This window comes from Thermobia domestica, chromosome 15 (genome assembly GCF_964235325.1).
Source record: "Thermobia domestica chromosome 15, izTheDome1.hap1.1, whole genome shotgun sequence".
Taxonomy (NCBI): domain Eukaryota; kingdom Metazoa; phylum Arthropoda; class Insecta; order Zygentoma; family Lepismatidae; genus Thermobia; species Thermobia domestica.
The window spans coordinates 143,739,682-143,757,072 of NC_137468.1; positions in this window are offsets into that span (position 1 = coordinate 143,739,682).

The following is a 17,391-nucleotide window of genomic DNA, read 5'->3' on the forward strand; positions in this document are numbered from 1 at the left end:
TTGCATCCCTCTCATGTAACCGGAGCTGTAGCACTTGTTCAGCATTTAGCAAAAGCTTCTTTTGTGCAGAGCTTAGCGGATGAAAAGATACAAATGATAGTTAGAAGTAAGGACGCAGATCGTCTCACATTAGGCGACGCTGTTGAGGTTTGCCTTGAACAAGAATCGAACCAACTGTCTGCTAGAGACAAATCCGACAAACCCTCATTCAAGCAAAATTCAAAACCACACAGCCCAATTCAAGCCAGGTCACATAGCGGCTAAATGTAGATCGAAACCCATAGTGAAAAAGAGCTTTCCCACCAAAAATGTTAGGTTTTGTTGTGATGCAGGCACAATAGAGAGCGGTCCATCAAATTGTTACGATGCAGGCTCGTTAGAGAGCGGTCCATCCTGTAGGGGACAAAATTCCCAAGGTATCCATGCAATGGCCATGCATAAAGTATCTAACTATAGACAAGGGTGTTCTAGTAAGATCAGTAATGAACAAATAAATGTTAGTTGTAAAAGTAAATGTAACCGTGGAAATTTTAAGTCTGCGGGAAACGAGCGTAGGAGTTAAGCAAGCAGTCGGTTTACCTCCCTAGTTCGAATGACTGCAATTCGAACTGAGTTCCCCCTGGAAGTTACGAAATTTACATTAAAGAAATTAGTACTAACACTATGTTCTTTTTAGTAGATACAGGATCAGATATCACCTGCATCCAGGAATGTGTAATTCCTCACGAAATGCGAATAATGATAGAGAAGAAAGAAAGAAAATAAAAGGTATCACTGAAAATGTCACAATGACTTGGGGAACATTAGTAGTTACTGTTCATATAAATGATCTTGATCTTCAAATGAAGTGCCATATAATTAGTAATATTTTACCTATACGCTATTCAGGCATATTAGGGCGTGATTTTCTCACAAAACATAAGTGTGTAATTTCGTATGATCCTTCAGATTGACCACAGAAAATCAAAATTCCTAGTAGGACTCAAGTAGTAGTTAAAATTCCCACAACTAACAATGGAACTGGAATAGTTGCCAAGCAGAAATTATCAGAAGGAATTTATTTAGCGGAATCTTTAACTTCAGCTATAAATAACGAGTGTATCGTTGGGGTGATGAACATCACAGAAAATGACATAGATATAGAAATTCCTCCAGTAACTTTAGAACCATTCGAATCAGTAGAATTAGCTTTTGTAGGAAAAATTGAAGCAAATTCTCCCGAGAATAAGCAACAAAATTTAAAAGAAAGACTAAACGTTTTAGAATCATTAGTTAGATTAGAACATCTTAATTCAGAGGAAAAAGAAGTAATTTGGAAACTTTGCATTGAGTACAATGATTTGTTTTATTTACCTGGTGACAAACTAACAGCTACGTCAGCTGTAAAGCATTCAATACCGTTTAAACCAGAATATCAAGGTACTATTGTGAATCAGAAAAACTATAGGTTACCTGAGGTGTATCGTGAAGAACTAAATAGACAAGTAGAACAAATGCTAGAAAACTAAATTATTACCCATTCGACAAGTCCTTTTAACTCGCCACTTTTAGTAATTCCTAAAAAGATGGACGCATCTGGTAAAAAAGAAATTTCGTGTCGTAGTAGATTTCAGATCTGTTAATAATCTTACAATTGGTTATACTTTTCCGTTACCTAATATTACAGACATATTAGACAGGTTAGGAAAAGCTAAATACTTTATAACATTAGATTTAGCCAGTGGGTATCATCAAATGCTCATAACAAAAGACAGACAGACACAAAACAGCCTTCTCCACAGACAAGGGTCATTTTGAATTTTTGCGTATGCCTTTGGCCTTCGAAACGCTCCATCTTCGTTTCAGCATTTAATGAATATTGTGTTATCTGGATTACAAGGTACTACCGCGTTTGTTTATTTAGATGACTGCGTAAATTTCTCTCAAGATCTTGAACATGTAAGGCAATTAAGAGAAATATTTGATAGATTTAGGTACAACCAGCTTCAATTACTACCTGACAAATGTGAATTTCTCAGACAAGAAGTAGTCTATTTAGGACATGTTATTACATCGGAAGGGGTTAAACCTGATCCTAGATTAGTAGAAAGGGTAACTGAATTTCCCATACCAAAAGATAAGAAGGAAGTCAAGGGATATTTAGGATTAACAGGGTACTATAGAAGATTGATACCAAATTATGCTAAAATTGCTCTCCCTCTCACTTCCTTGCTTAAACAAGAAGCGTCGTTTGAATGGAACTCAAAACATCAAGTTGCTTTTGAAACCTTAAAAGAGAAATTAACAAATGCACCTATTTTAGAATATCCAGATTTTTCAAAACCTTTCATAGTCACCTGTGATGCAAGTTTGTCCGCCATTGGTTCGATATTAAGTCAGGGTGAAATTGGCAAAGATAAACCCATTGCTTTTGCAAGTAGAAAGTTAAACGCCGCAGAAACTCGGTATAGTGCAACAGAGAAAGAATTGCTTGCTGTTATTTGTGCTTCTAAAGTTTTCATACCATACATATTAGGTAGAAAAGTTACGTTCGTTACAGATTGTAAACCTTTAACATGGGTGTTTTCCGTTAAAGATCCCACTTCGAGATTAATACGTTGGAGAATACAACTCGAAGAATTTGACTATGAGATAGTGTACAGACAAGAAAAAAAGAACACGAATGCAGACGCGTTGAGTAGAATGTATTCTATAGAAAGTAAAGCAGATTTTGAATCAGAAGTCACTCTTTTAGGTGAGGATAAGAAACGACAAATATTGAAAGAATTTAATGAAATTCATATTGGAGTACACCAAGGTGTATGTAGAACATATGAGAAAATTAAAGACTATTTAGAGTTAAATAACATAAATTTATCAAGTTGGCCAAAAATGAGAGAAGACATAGAACAATATATTAGGGTTTGCGATAAATGTCAGAAAAACAAGATTTGTTCAAAAGACAAAAATGCAATTAGAAATTACAACAACACCTAATACAACTTTTGAAAAAGTAAGTTTAGATATAGTAGGGCCTATGACTGAAACAGACAATGGAAACAAATATCTATTAACTGTTCAGGAAGAATTGTCTAAATTTACAATAGCAATACCAATTCCTCAGCAAGATGCGGACACTGTAGCCAGAGCTTTCGTAGAACACGTAATATTACAGTACGGAATACCTCAAATCATTCTTACTGACCAAGGTAGTAATTTTATGTCGAATGTAATGAAAAGAGTCTGTAAATTGTTACAAATTGAAAAAACGAATACTTCTAGTTACCACCCTCAAAGTAACGGATCCTTAGAACGTTTTCACCGTTCTCTCAAAGAATACCTCAGACACTATGTATCTGAAAATCAAACAGACTGGGATACTTATATTCACTATGCCCTTTTTGTGTATAATACTACACCTCATACGAGCACAGCATTTCAACCACATGAGTTGCTGTTTGGGAAGATGGTAAATATTCCAGGTATCCTACAAAAGAAACCAACCGAACCTAGGTATAACTACCAAGATTATGTAAAAGAACTGAAGCTAAAGCTTCAAGAAATTCATCAGTTAGCTAAATTAAAATTACAAGTATCGAAAGAACGTAATAAAGAATATTACGATGAAAGAGTGAACGAAATTGTATTTCAACCTGGAGATCAAGTTCTGCTATATGATGAACCAGTACGCAGAGGTAGATCAAAGAAACTTTCTTCTTTTTGGGAGGGTCCTTATACGGTTATAAGTACTAAAGGTGTAAATTGCAAAATTAAAAAGGGAGGAAAGCCGACAACTGTGCATGCAAATAGATTAAAATTATATTATTAACCTGTAACTAAAAGTAAACACTTTTACAGGTATGTTGGCAATTTTGCTGTGTATGATATTGGGAAGCTCACTAGGGGATGACATCGGGTTAAGAATCGAGAAATTTCAAGATTCTCCTGGACTATATTATAATCACGTTGGACTTACTCAGTTTTATAACATAGAATGGCGCTTGGTGGTTTTTGTGAACATGAGTAGGCGCGTATCCAAAGTGCATGTGAGGAAGTTGTTTGAGTTGTGTTATTGTTTTCCGTATAAAACTGAAATAGTATATTGTTATGTTTCACGGTGCAACAGTACAAAAGAGAGAGAGAGAGAAAAATCATTTTATGAATTTCTTAATTTTAAGAGAAAAATGGTTGAAAGCTGTTTCTAGCGGTATGACTGACAAAGACATTGGCAGCCATTCGATCATAGTGTAGTTTGTAGCAGACATTTTCGACAGGAAGATTATAGAAGTGACTGTAAGAGAATAATTCTAAAAGCAGGTAGTGTTCCATCCCTATTTCAAACTTATCCTAGTTATATGCAAGATAATCGTAAATCCCCGAGAAGATCTTTAAAAAGAAATGGAGTGACTTCCTTTCAAAATGTTCGAGCGAAAATAAAGAAAATTCAATCTAAATGTGTCACTTCCCATGAGAACGACATAAGCAATCAAAATTTCAGTGAATTAATAAAACCAGGTAGAAATTACCAGCAGACGTTAGCTCATAACCGATCATTAGCCCTTGCCTTGAAAACCTAACAAATTCTTTCATTGAAACGTGCTAATCGCAAATTAAAAGGCAGAATTAAAGTTTTACAAGCCACAGTCAAAACACTAAAAGAGTTATGCAATGAACTGTCAAATAAACTTGAAATAGTAAATGTTTCGGCAGTAGAATCGTCAGCAAAACAGGGAGATATTAATGTAATCTTTCTCAAAGAACAGCTTCAAGCATTCAGACAAATTAAACATAAGTGGAATGATATTATTAGATACTGTGTTCTGTGGCAAAGTAGGTCTCCGTCTGCTTATAACTTTGTTAGCGACATAGTTCTACTTTCTATTCCCAGTAGATCTACTCTTAAGCGATACATAGGAACTTGCACTAAAGAACATACAATGAGTCGAGTATCGGAGCGACACTCTGATCTGCGTCAGTTTGCTCCAGATGAAGAGACGTTAGGATCCTTAATAATTGATGATATGACAACTGGACCATAAGTACAATACATAAGATCAAATGACTCAGTTACTGGTACAATTGAGATGGATGGACTTGAAATTCAATAGCGGGCAAGAAGCTAATGTTGCGACTCATTTAATGTGTTTCGTATCCCAAGGGCTAGGAATTAATTTCGCACTCCCCCTTCAATATATATAAACAATGTGACTGGGACGGAATTTCATCAGCTTACTCTAAGAGTTATTACAAGCATAGAAAATTCTGGATTTAAAGTAATTAGAATTGTTACTGATAATCATCCCACTAATGTTAAAATATTTGCAGAAATGCGTAAAGGCGACGTTAAAGCACAAATCAATTATCCTTGTGACCCCAGCGACCATTATTTCTATCCTATAACTATTGTCATGTAATAAAAAAATGTTAGGAACCTTTTCCTTGATTCTAAAAGAACTCGAACTACCAAAGGACATCATATCAAAACCATATGTGCACCTCCTTCCTATGGCCGCTCAGTTGTATAATAAGCTCCCGACTTACAGTACTTGAAAGATATCAAAACCATAGCGAAATTCAAAAATGAACTGTTCAATTTCTTATGTAACAAAATGTATTATGACATTAATGAATATTTGGGTGATGTTTTGTAAAATTAATGTAATATCAATTAGATTGAAATATAATATTATTTGACAAGTCCTATGTACCGGTCTCTGACTAAGAATGTAGGAAATGGATGAATAAAGAATGAATGACTTACCCAAAGTATCTCTCTGTCAGGATCTCAGAAGAAAGAAGTGTGGAAACCTGTTAATTTTTATCAGAAAAAACTTAAATCCGAGAAATTTTGAAAAACTGAATGCTATAGGGGGTACGCAGATTTTTTCAGGAGATATAACAGCGTCTCTTAAAGTTCTGAAAGATCATGGGGAATTATTCGGCATAGAAGGCTTTCAAACATGTGACGCAAAATTATATTCTTAGAAACAATGGGAAGATGGTTTAATATGCACAATGTGAAGAACACGACGTACCATGTTCATTCACGCGATGAAACATCAATGCACTTTTTCGAAATCAGCGACTCTATGCTCGAGTAGCTAGAAAGAGACTTACTCAATTACTTAAATGAGTGGAAAAACGCACATAAATTTCCTAAGATGCAATATTTCAGCAAAGCTACATATGATGTCACAGTATTGAAAACAAATTCTACAGTTCTTTGCTTAAGATACCTTTTAAGCTATGGATTTCATTTTGTTCTTACCAGAAAATTTTCCAGTGATCAGATTGAAATTTTATTCAGTTTTGTGGGAAGATTTGAAGGAAGCAATGAACAAACAAATGCTGTTGTGGTTGTTCAAGCTATGCAAAAAATTCTGGCTACCGGAGTTATTGCTTCCTCTCAGAGCTCAAATGTTACCAGTCACCAAAAGAAAAAGAGTAGATACCACTCTCTTTAATGATACAAGAAAGCGTAAAACTGAAACCTCCCACAGAGATAATGAAGAGAAAGATCTTCATGCTTTGCTTCAACCTCAGCTGAAGTTACTTCAAAGCAATAATACTGACTTACAACCTAAATTACAGTCAGCAACACTCGTCGTTATTGTTAGTTATCTTATAAGAACTTAAGGCCAATACAAACTGCGAAGATTACAAATCTATGTTCGTGTCCACAAGTTCTGATCTTTCCATTCTACAGCTCCTGAAAAACTTAGATCATAGTGGTTATTTATTTCCCACTCCAGAGTTCTTGAAAGTAGTGTCTGCATTAGATCGAGCGCCTACAGCAGCAATTCCTCATGTTTATAAGCAGCATAAACCTCTCCTTAAACTTAGAACTCTATTTGAACGTAACCTGTGTAAGAATCCCAGCATGACCTGCAGAAACCCTGCTGCGGAAGAAAATCACTTGAAGAAATTGTGTAGTGTTATTTTAAATAAATTTCTGCGACTGTACATCAGTCATTACTGTCAAAACATAAATGAATTCCAGAAACCTTCAAAGCGCGATATTCGTACAAAGCCACTGTCAAGACAAGTGTTGAAAGTGCAACAACTGAATAGTACAGGAGTGTTCCAGATATTAATTTCGTCTACGAAAAATATCCAGACAGATTCAAGGGCCTCTTTGCATGCCAAACAAAATCTACAATAAAATAATTTATCCATATCGCGCTTTTGCTTTTGTAGTGAGTTTACATTTAAAAAAAAAAAGTGTTCGAAACTCGTTAACTTTCCCTTTAATACGTGCTCCCAGGTTAACTGGCAAATGTGTCCATAATTCTATTATTAAACTGATGGATAATCTTGTGAATATTTTACAGTGGCAAGCAAGTTAGATACTATACTAATGCTGACTCATCACGCTTTGTGCAGCTGTGAGTCTGACCTTTTGAACTTAACACTTGTGGTTACTATGATTCATCACTCTTGTGTAATGGTATGCAATATCGACTTGTAATTGGAACACGTGTGTGTATTCTTTTTTTAAACTGTGTATTATCTTTGTGAGGGTGTGTGCATTTGAAATATCAAAGTTAATGCGCATGCGCGTGTCTTACTCTGCACTTCTAATATCATTCGAAACCAATCATACTTCACCAAGTAGCCCAAACTATGATATCATCCGCAGCCAAACAAATTTCACCAAGTCCCCAACTATTGCACCATTCTGATGTAATTCAACCACACCTTAATTCGATTCCTATAAAACCTCGTGATTGTGATCTCTCGGGAGAAGAAGATCTCTATCCCTTGCGATGTAGTGTTTAGTTCGCGTCTGAGTGCTCCACTCGGAAGGGTAAGACTTAGATTTTTTTTTTTTTTTTTTATAGTGTTGTGATACCTTCCCGATCTACACCTTAGACGGTGTAACAGAACTTCTTTTACGGTTGGACGCAATTGCATCGTGACTTATTCGTTTACTTCTGAACCTATCTCGCCACGTTGTAGACTGATTGAAGATTCGGCAAAAAACTAAATGTTTATTATTTTTGTGAAGACGAGAGAATTACGACAGTACATCGATCATGTTAATACCAGTTAGTATGGACTCTGATTCTCGCTGAGTTGTAAGTACCGTTACACACCCTTGTCCTTTCTTTCACTTAGAGGACTGTTGTTCTCTCGATTGTCGCCCAACTCACTCCTCAGTAACTTACATTTTAATCACTCTATCAGAAGGTGAGGTTTCTACTATATGATTGCCATTATCGCCACAGACTAAATTACTTTGAGCTCAGGTAAAACGTGGAGGTCCCAAAAGAAAGAATACATTTCGTATTTTGGACGTAAACAGATTGATGCATAAGAAGATACACGAGATGACTAGATGGCTCACTTGTGTGAGGCACGTTGAGAAGCATCAGGAAGAAGACTTTCAGAAGGAGATAATGCGACGAGATAACTGAATCTAGCGTTACTAACAGCAGCTCTGCAGAAAAGACAGGACTGTCAAATAGGACGATTCACTCGATGCTCTGATTGCAACGAAAAACTACTATCTGCATATAATTTGGAAATGCAACTTTTGTATTTCATGAAATGAATCAAATCTTAATTTAACATCCCGTGGTTATACTCTGAACACTAAAACAGACAAACAATAAATGCAAATTAAAGACGATGCAACAATTAGGGCAATTAAGATAATGAAAATGAAAAACTCACAGAAAACCCATGAATACTTTTCCACTACAAGCATGCAAGGGTTTGAATCGAATCAGGGGATCCTTAGCATCAGTGTTGGGTGCTTTATTACTGAGCCATTACTAAGCCACTGTGTACTAAGTATTTATATTTCACGCAACTATTTTCTAGTGTGAGGTTTCCTTTATTTCGATATATATATATATATATATATATATATATATATATATATATATATATATATATATATATATATATGAGGGTCATTTAACTCGAAGTGGCAACATAGTTGTGAAACGGAATGTAGTGAATCACCCACCTCAAGAAGCTTACAGTCCTTCGATGTAGTATCCGCCAGCCTGTTGAACCCTCCACAGATGTCTGGTAACCGTTGAATATCTGTCAAAGCCCCATTTTCTGAGGGGATGTTGACAGTGCGCCCTACGGCACGAACAATGCTAGGAATGTCTCTGAAACGTTTACCCTGAGAGTTTCTTTCATTTTTGGGAAAAGATCAAAGTCGCAGGGGCTTATATCCGAGGAGTATGACGGGTGCTCCAGTACCTCCCAAGCCCATCGTCGGAAATGGATTGGCTGGATGGCATCTGGCATTGTCGTGTAGGAGAATTGGTCCAGACTCCAGGAGGTGTGGACGTTTGCGCCGCAATGCTGGTCGCAAATGGTGACTGAGGTATGAAGCATAGTATGCAGCATTGACGGTAATGCCCGGTGAAACTTGATGTGGCAGGATAATGCCTTTGTGGTCATATGACGTTATCATTATCACCTTCACGTTTGCTGTCTCTTGCCTAAGCTTTTTCTGTCGTAGAGATTATGGGTGGTGCCATTCACTCGACTGATGTTTCAATTCAGGCTCGTAGGATCTTCCCCACATTTCGTTACTTGCAACAATACGGTGCAAGAAGTCACTACTTTCCTAATTGTAACGTTGAAGGTGTACGCGCGCACATTCTTACCTATGCCATTTTGAACCTCTGTCAGAGCATGGGTCCCATCTGGCTGCAATTTTCCGCATGACAAGGTCTTGTGTTAGTATGCGGAACACTGATCGGAAGAAATGTTCAGCTCCTGCGTCAATTCACTACAAGCCCAGGGCCGATCACCGTCAAGCAATGCCTGTAGTCTTGAAAGATGAATTTCGTCCGTACCTGTTCGCATATGCCCTTCACAGTGCATTTTGTCTGACTGACTGTCGTCACGCCTGAAATGCTGCAACCCATCTCGCCACTGTCCGATACGGTCCAGCAGCTTCACCACATGCCTCTACCTAGGTACTAATCCTCTGTGAATCGTCCTAGCATTTCGCTCTCGTGCCACCTGGAATTTCATAAACACAACACGCTGTTCTGCACACGTGAACATTGCGTTAGGGTGGTATTTCACACAACAATCACTTTAACAATGTCTATTCGCCACACACACCGTAATACGAGACCGCAGTAGCGTTAAACTGACTCGTACAATCCACGGAACACACTACGTTCGTCATTTGTCTCCTGTCCACACGACATTCCAATCGTAGTAGTGTTGCCAGTTCGAGTTAAATGGCCCTCATATATATATATATAAATCGCAGGGCACTGACTTTCGGTTTGTGGTGTTGTAAATTCGATTTTTGAAGGGATCTGAATGTAGTTATAAAATAAGACACCAACTATGATGATTTATTGCGATCACATACTTTTATATTGTCATAAGAACACGCTAGACGTAGTTAGTGACATTCTCAACAATATGTGCTGCTTGTGTTACTACGTTTGCTACATACAACTTCCCCTGATGAAAGCTGGCTTTCTCACCGGAAATATCGCAACAGCGCGCTACGGAGTCATTGGTTGACATCAATTGCCAGGACTGTAGAACATAGCACATTGCACCTTTCTCATTACAACGGAAACTAGTAAAAAGAAAGCCATTATATGCACGAGTAAAAAAATAAAATAAAATTAATGATTTTGCTGTAATGAACTTTGAGTTACGGAGCTCTCACGCTCTCATCAGGAACCAAATCAAGGTCTCTATGATAATTGAAAGTAATCATCGTTAATGTAATGAATAACACCATTGCTAAATAGGGGTCCAGGGTTTGATTTCTAGTATGATAGCAATAGAACTTTTTTTTTTAGCATTTATTTTAGCAACCGAATTATTTAAGACAAGAATCTGAAAAGAAAAAGTTTAGGGTTTGATTTTAAGTATAACAATAAAACGACCGTTCTAGCAATGGGACTATTTAAGACATGCAATCTGAACGTCAACCGGGAATCAAACTCAGACCCTCCACACTAATTGTTTAGTAAAGAATTTAAATTAAGATGTAATGAATAACACCATGATTTACTGTCTATCACGAAGTATGTTTATTTATTTAGGATTTTCCTTTCTTCTCTCTTTGTAGGAAAATTAAATCGACGCTGCTAAATTCCTTTCTCGTTACATTTTTTTAAAACCATAATTACTCCTGTTCGGTTTTCCTTTTTTCTACCATGGCTGAATCGGGTTTTACGATTGTAAATGAAGCAGCTCGACATTATAGGCGATAAAATATTGAAGATCGAATGTTGGAAGTTCAGTTTAATGCACCACCCGCAGGAACCAATATTATTGACAGGGTGCATAACAGTTTTCAAGCGATGTTGGATCACTTATTAAAAAATGTCAGCGATGAAGCTTGGTAGGTTTGTCCGTGATTTCTCCATGTAATACCAATAACCATTTTGGGTGAGTTTTCGTCAGGCCCGGAACCTGACACTGGAAAACTTTTTTGTTGAAATTGATAATTGTTTTCTGAAAGTTCAAGATCTAATACGCTTTTATTTCACGGTCTCTCTCTAGCTGTTAAATGTACTGGCTGGAATTTTTGGGTAAACACATATTTCTAATACTCTTTACAAATGTCAAGATATATTTTCAAAAGCTTTTAAAATTTAATCTTGGTAGACCCCACGATGTTCTAAAACCCCATGGAAATACCTAATTACTTTAGGATGAAATTGCTACGGGTACTCGTTAACATTCCATGACCAGTTTCGGAAATTTTACCACCTAACACAAAACCCCCATAACTCTATGGGTCCTCCCTTTATTTGACAATATCTTGATAGCCGTTAGTCATATTTTAATTAATTTTCTAAACTGTACTGTCTAGTACGCAAACTCAACATACTATGCTGTCGCTCTTTATTTCACGTTTCGGTAACTATTAAGTGTACCTACTTGCGGTTTCGGTAAACACACACACACATGTAACGTTCTTTAAAACTTTATTAAGACATATTTTAGAATGTTTAGAAATGGGAGTTCTGCGAATCCCATGGTATCCGAAAACCTACATAAGGGTGTGTGTGTAGTGTATTGAATTGAAACTACTTTTGAGGTTGTTGTTAGCCCTCAGTAATTACGTTTTCGAACCTGCGCTATCTAGTTTGCAAACCCCACACTTCTATGGGGTCGCTCTTTATTTTCCCATATCTCGGTATCTATAAGGCTTACTGAGTTGCCGTTTTCGGTAAACAGATATCAGTTCCTTACATTTTAGATATATTTTCATATATCTAAAAATGGAGACATTAAGTACTGCATGGTACCCCGAACGCCATTGGGGTACCCACTTACTTTTGCATAGTAATACATTTTGAGTTCTTGTTCAGTATCAATAAACACTTTTTCAAAATTCATCATTTTTCTACCCGAAACCCAAAAATCCATACCTGACCGAACAAATTTTGTCCACTTAATCTCAAAAATGTTAAGATACTTTGTTTCGTTAAGTACAACCAACTTAAGCACACTGAATATAACATTTTAAATAATTTGGATTTTTGTTTCAGGTATTTCGTGCATCAAAACAAAACCAGGATTCTGCTTGGAAGACAGAGAAAAGAAGTAGTGTAGGTTGTGGCTAAAAGCATGTCCTTCCTGAAGACCTGTCCCAGAAAATTCATAATTGATATTTCACAACCTTAGCAAAACAGATTGTAGAAGTTTCTAAAGAAAATGCATCTGTTTATTACACAGCGTCGCTACCTGCGACACAATCAGACCCCATTGTATTTACATTCTTTTGTACGAATATATAACCTTAGTAAAGATACTGTACTACAAATTATTTCTTTCTTCCATAAATTAGAATAACATATTGTCTGTTTAAGGAAAATGTTTGTTAGTGTTAAGTCATTTCAACTCTTTTTCTCTGTAAATAAGAACGTTATCACTTGTAATATTTTCTTTATCATTGTGCAGTTCCGACTGGATAAAGTAAAATTCTGTACGAAGCACTATTATTTCAGACATGCATTAATAACTAATGTAATGTTCTGCATGTAAGACAATGTGTATACTGAACATGTCTGGTGAGGGTGTTGTTTTAACACAGAATCTGTAACTCAGCTTTTCAGCAGTCAACTTTATTGGGAATCCGAAGAAAGAAAGAAAAAACAAATTTGCTGATGGAAAGAAAAGACATCGTGGCTTGGCGTTGTCGGTACCTTAGAACTATGAAGAAATGCGATTATGATAATGTGGTTGGGTTAGGCGAGACATGGATCAACGCAGGCCATACATTAGAAAAAGGCTAGACCGACCATATTACGCATAGTAAAATGAACGCACCAATAGGGAGGGGGGGGGGGTATTGCTCTTTATGCTGGCAAATCTCGTGGTTTTGTCCCAAACTGCCTTTTCCGATCTAAAAAACTCGTGATGATTATGAGGAAATGAAATGCGATACATTTACGAAGTGTTTCCAAGAAGCTCTTTTGGAAAACATATTGTTATGGACAACGCCCTATATTATTCCATTATGCTCGACAAGCTCCCAACAACTCGGTCCCGGAAGTCTGAGGTCTTGGACTGACTAAAGCGCAATACCAGTGTGCAGTAGGGCTTGACATGAAGAAGGCAGAAATTCTAGAACTGGTGACATTATACAAGCCCAAAATCCCTTTGTACAGAATTGACAAATTAGCAAGGGAAAAGGATCACCAGGTCATCAGACTTCCCCCTTACCACGTCCATTTAAACCCTATAGAAAATATGTGGGCGCAAGTAAAAGGATAGATCGCGAGAGAAAATAAAAGATGTGGAAAGACTTACATGAGACGCAATTGATAGTGTCACTGCGAAAAACTGGGCTGATGTTGTTCAACATTCGAAGAAACTCCTAGACGAACACTGGGATAAGGAGGGAATTCTTGAATAGTGTGTGGAGGAAGTGATAATCTATATTACTTCCAACTCAGAAAGTGACACTGATTCTTCTTTGGGAGTATCCCCAACACACGACAAATGTAAGTACATTTCTCTTTCTTCTTTATTACTATATATATATAAACTGTTAAAGTTATTGCAATAGAATTGTCACGAGTTTATCATGAAGACTTATAGTGAGTGATATGTGGTATATAAACATAAGTAAAATAATTATAAACAAGGTCCAATATTGATGTTAGTAATTTCGCTACAGCTATAACGAAATTTCTGTTTTCTCTAGTGAAAGTTAAGATTTCCTATATAAATTAAGAGGGAGGAAGGATTGGATTTACCGTACTTTACTATCATAATTTACAATAATGTTTGTCTCTCTCATAAGTGTGATTTTAAATAAGCATTCTACATTTAATAAATGTTAATATGGAACAAGAAACAATTCACTCGTTCTACTCGTTTTGTTTTAATACCCAACGCAAAAGCTGGCAACACAGCATTGAGCACCACGTGCGCGTAGCGAGCTGTCGGAAAAGACAAATAGTATCAATTGCAGTTTAGTAACGTATTTTGTATATTTTTTCTTGGGAAGAGGGGGCTACCCTGTGTATGCGTTCTATTTTTGTTAGGATTTAAACTACGTGTAAGTGCACTTAACACCAACATATTTTTATGTATTACAATTTATTATTTTTTTTCAGGTAACTACGAGTATTTTTATCCACTTCTCGGCGTAATCTTCAGTTTCCCACATACAAACACCATGAAATCCATACGAAGTACGATGTTGTGTAAATGTATTGGAATCTGTGACTCACATCAATGGTCTGATCGAGTATTGATTGGCTATTGAGTATTGCCAATAATCAATATCCAGCCAACTGTCATATGGTAATTTTTATTTTATTATTTACTGTGAACTACCTTGATTGATTGTGAACTACTATTGATTGTGAACTACCTTTGTCCATTGACCACTTATTGATCGGAACTGATATGGAGAGAAAATTCTACTAGGTCTCATTATTATTTCTCTCTGTGTTAATTTCTGTGTACTATAACATTGAAGTGAACAATGAACTTTCCTTGTTTGAGATCTTAGAGACAGCTAATGTGTTTTATGCTGATTCACCTTTCTCTTTTATGTAATTTTGTGCAATACAATGTCATAATCATGAATAAACTGAGAGACCTCCTACAGCTCCACCTACCTCGCTCATCTACGCTCACGCCTTGGCCATTTTTCGACGAAACAAACTGTCGTCCGTCCAGCCTAGATGTATCTTTTAAATATCCTCGTCTACTTCCGGACTGGCAAGTCTTTGGGTAGTCTTTCAAAAGCCACTTGGAAGTCATTTTGGCCGCTACACTTATTAGCTGGTCAAAGAAATCATGGAGACTTAGATACGTCGAGAAGTCAGTCAAGCCGAAGCAGACATGGCCAAAGTAATTTCCTACAGAACTTGAGATCTTTCCCTTTCCCTAACCAACAACCCATCTCTCTTTCTCCAAGAATACTGCCTACCATATCCCGCTGCTCGCAGCACGAAGGTATCAAGGGAATACGTCGTCCGTTCTTAGTACACGCTCTTTTGAGTCAAATCTCCGGACCTCAAACCAACGGGGTCTGGTTCAAGTCGGAGAATTACATCCTCCTGTACAAAACAGCTCTATAATATCTCCAACTTTCACCCTACTCTTTAGTTGTGGTATCCTGTATCCGTGTGTAATATTAATTTGCAAACTTGTGTACAGAAATTTCGTGTAATCAAGAAATTAGTAATGTAGTAGATTATTGATTCATATTTGTCACAAACTCCAAGCAATAAAGATATGTGAGACAAAATTATACTATTTAATATTTGTTGGTATAATATGAGATAATGGTATCCCATTCTCCATCCAAATTCCCTTGTTTAGTGCTTAATTTTGAATTTTTCATCCTAATGAAATACATTTTTAAAACATTTCTTCTAGTAACAGATTTGGTCTGTAGTAAAACCTTGAAATCCTGTTCTATATCTTTAAGTTCCTGCAAATGCTTGAATAACCCAAATTACCTGTTATTTTAATTTAGTGTTTATATCCATTTTTTCATATCTATCCAAGTGTCCAGGCAGGAACAAGATATTTCGTATCTGCAGCCTAAAGAATTTTTGTCTGTAAAATAGCTTTTACACTGGCTGAGAGATTCTTATGTGATTTTAAGCTGACTTTCAATCGATATGTTGGGGAATAACGAAAAGGAAATCAATTTGTCCTTTTAGTTTTCCCTTTTTCTTTCTTTCTCTTATCCAAGCTATTTAACGATGTTAAAGGCCTGCTTCTGCCACAATGGACTTATTGTAACCATTATTCAGTCATAATATATAATGTATTCAATTTCTTTGTGTTTAAAGCCGCCGGAAAAGTGCCAAAGCTATATGTCTAATAAGCATTTTAATTCAAATGTCTGCCTTAGCTATCTGTGTATGTCCAGTCCGCGTTTAATGTTCTGTGTTAGAGGAAGAGTTCTCTACTGGTAGTTCCAATAACAAATGTCTTTTCGCATGTTACTACTGTACTTCAATCAGTAACATTTTGAAGCATCTGTCCTATGTAATCGATTTTAAGAATGTGGATTTTTATTGAAACTTAGAAGAAAAAGAAACATTAGAAAAGTTAGACGTGGAACCTCATCAACTTGACACTTGATTTTTAGCTTCGGAAAAGCGGATAGTTTCAAAGTAGGACACTTCCGATGTTTTGGTTCGCATCAGATGAAAATAACTACATATTAAGCAAAATCAATAACTTTGAATTTCTCCAGTATGACTTAAAATACGAGGAAAAATCAAAAAGTAACGGGACTTGCAGTTTCTCGCACTAAGGTTTGGTAACACTGCTAACATCCAGCGCTGGATTAGTGTCGTCTGCAACACTTCTATACAAAGTGTCACTCTTATTCCCGAGTTAGTCGTTGGAGTGTAGCAGACCGTTAAACATGGCAGCTCCATTGTCGATCTGCACCAAGGAGGAAATGAGGGTAGTGATTGGCTTTTTGTTTATGGAAGGTGTTACACCTGCGGGCATTATTCGCGGAAGGTGTTACATCTGTGTTTAAAACACGGAATAACTTCTTTATGTGACAAGAAAAGATCGGGCAGGCCATCGACGTCAACGACTGAGGACAATTTGAAAATCGTTGAGGGTATGGTGATGGAAAACAGACGAATCACAGTGGACGAAATCGCCAATACTCTACTTATCAGTCATGATTCACCGTATTTTATCTTACACGACAGGCTAAATTTTCGGAAAGTGTGTGCAAGTTGGGTCCCGAAGTCACTGATGCAGTGCATAATTCGTTACAGTTGTAACCGAAAAACTTTTTTTTTTCCCCGACGGAATAAAATAAAATAAAAACTTGTGAAACGGTGAGAAAATTGTGTTGAAGTATAGGGAGATTATGTAGAGAAGTAGTGTACGTTTTAGATTTCTATCAATAGAATAAATGTATCTTTTCTCGAAAGTCCCTTTACTTTTTGACTT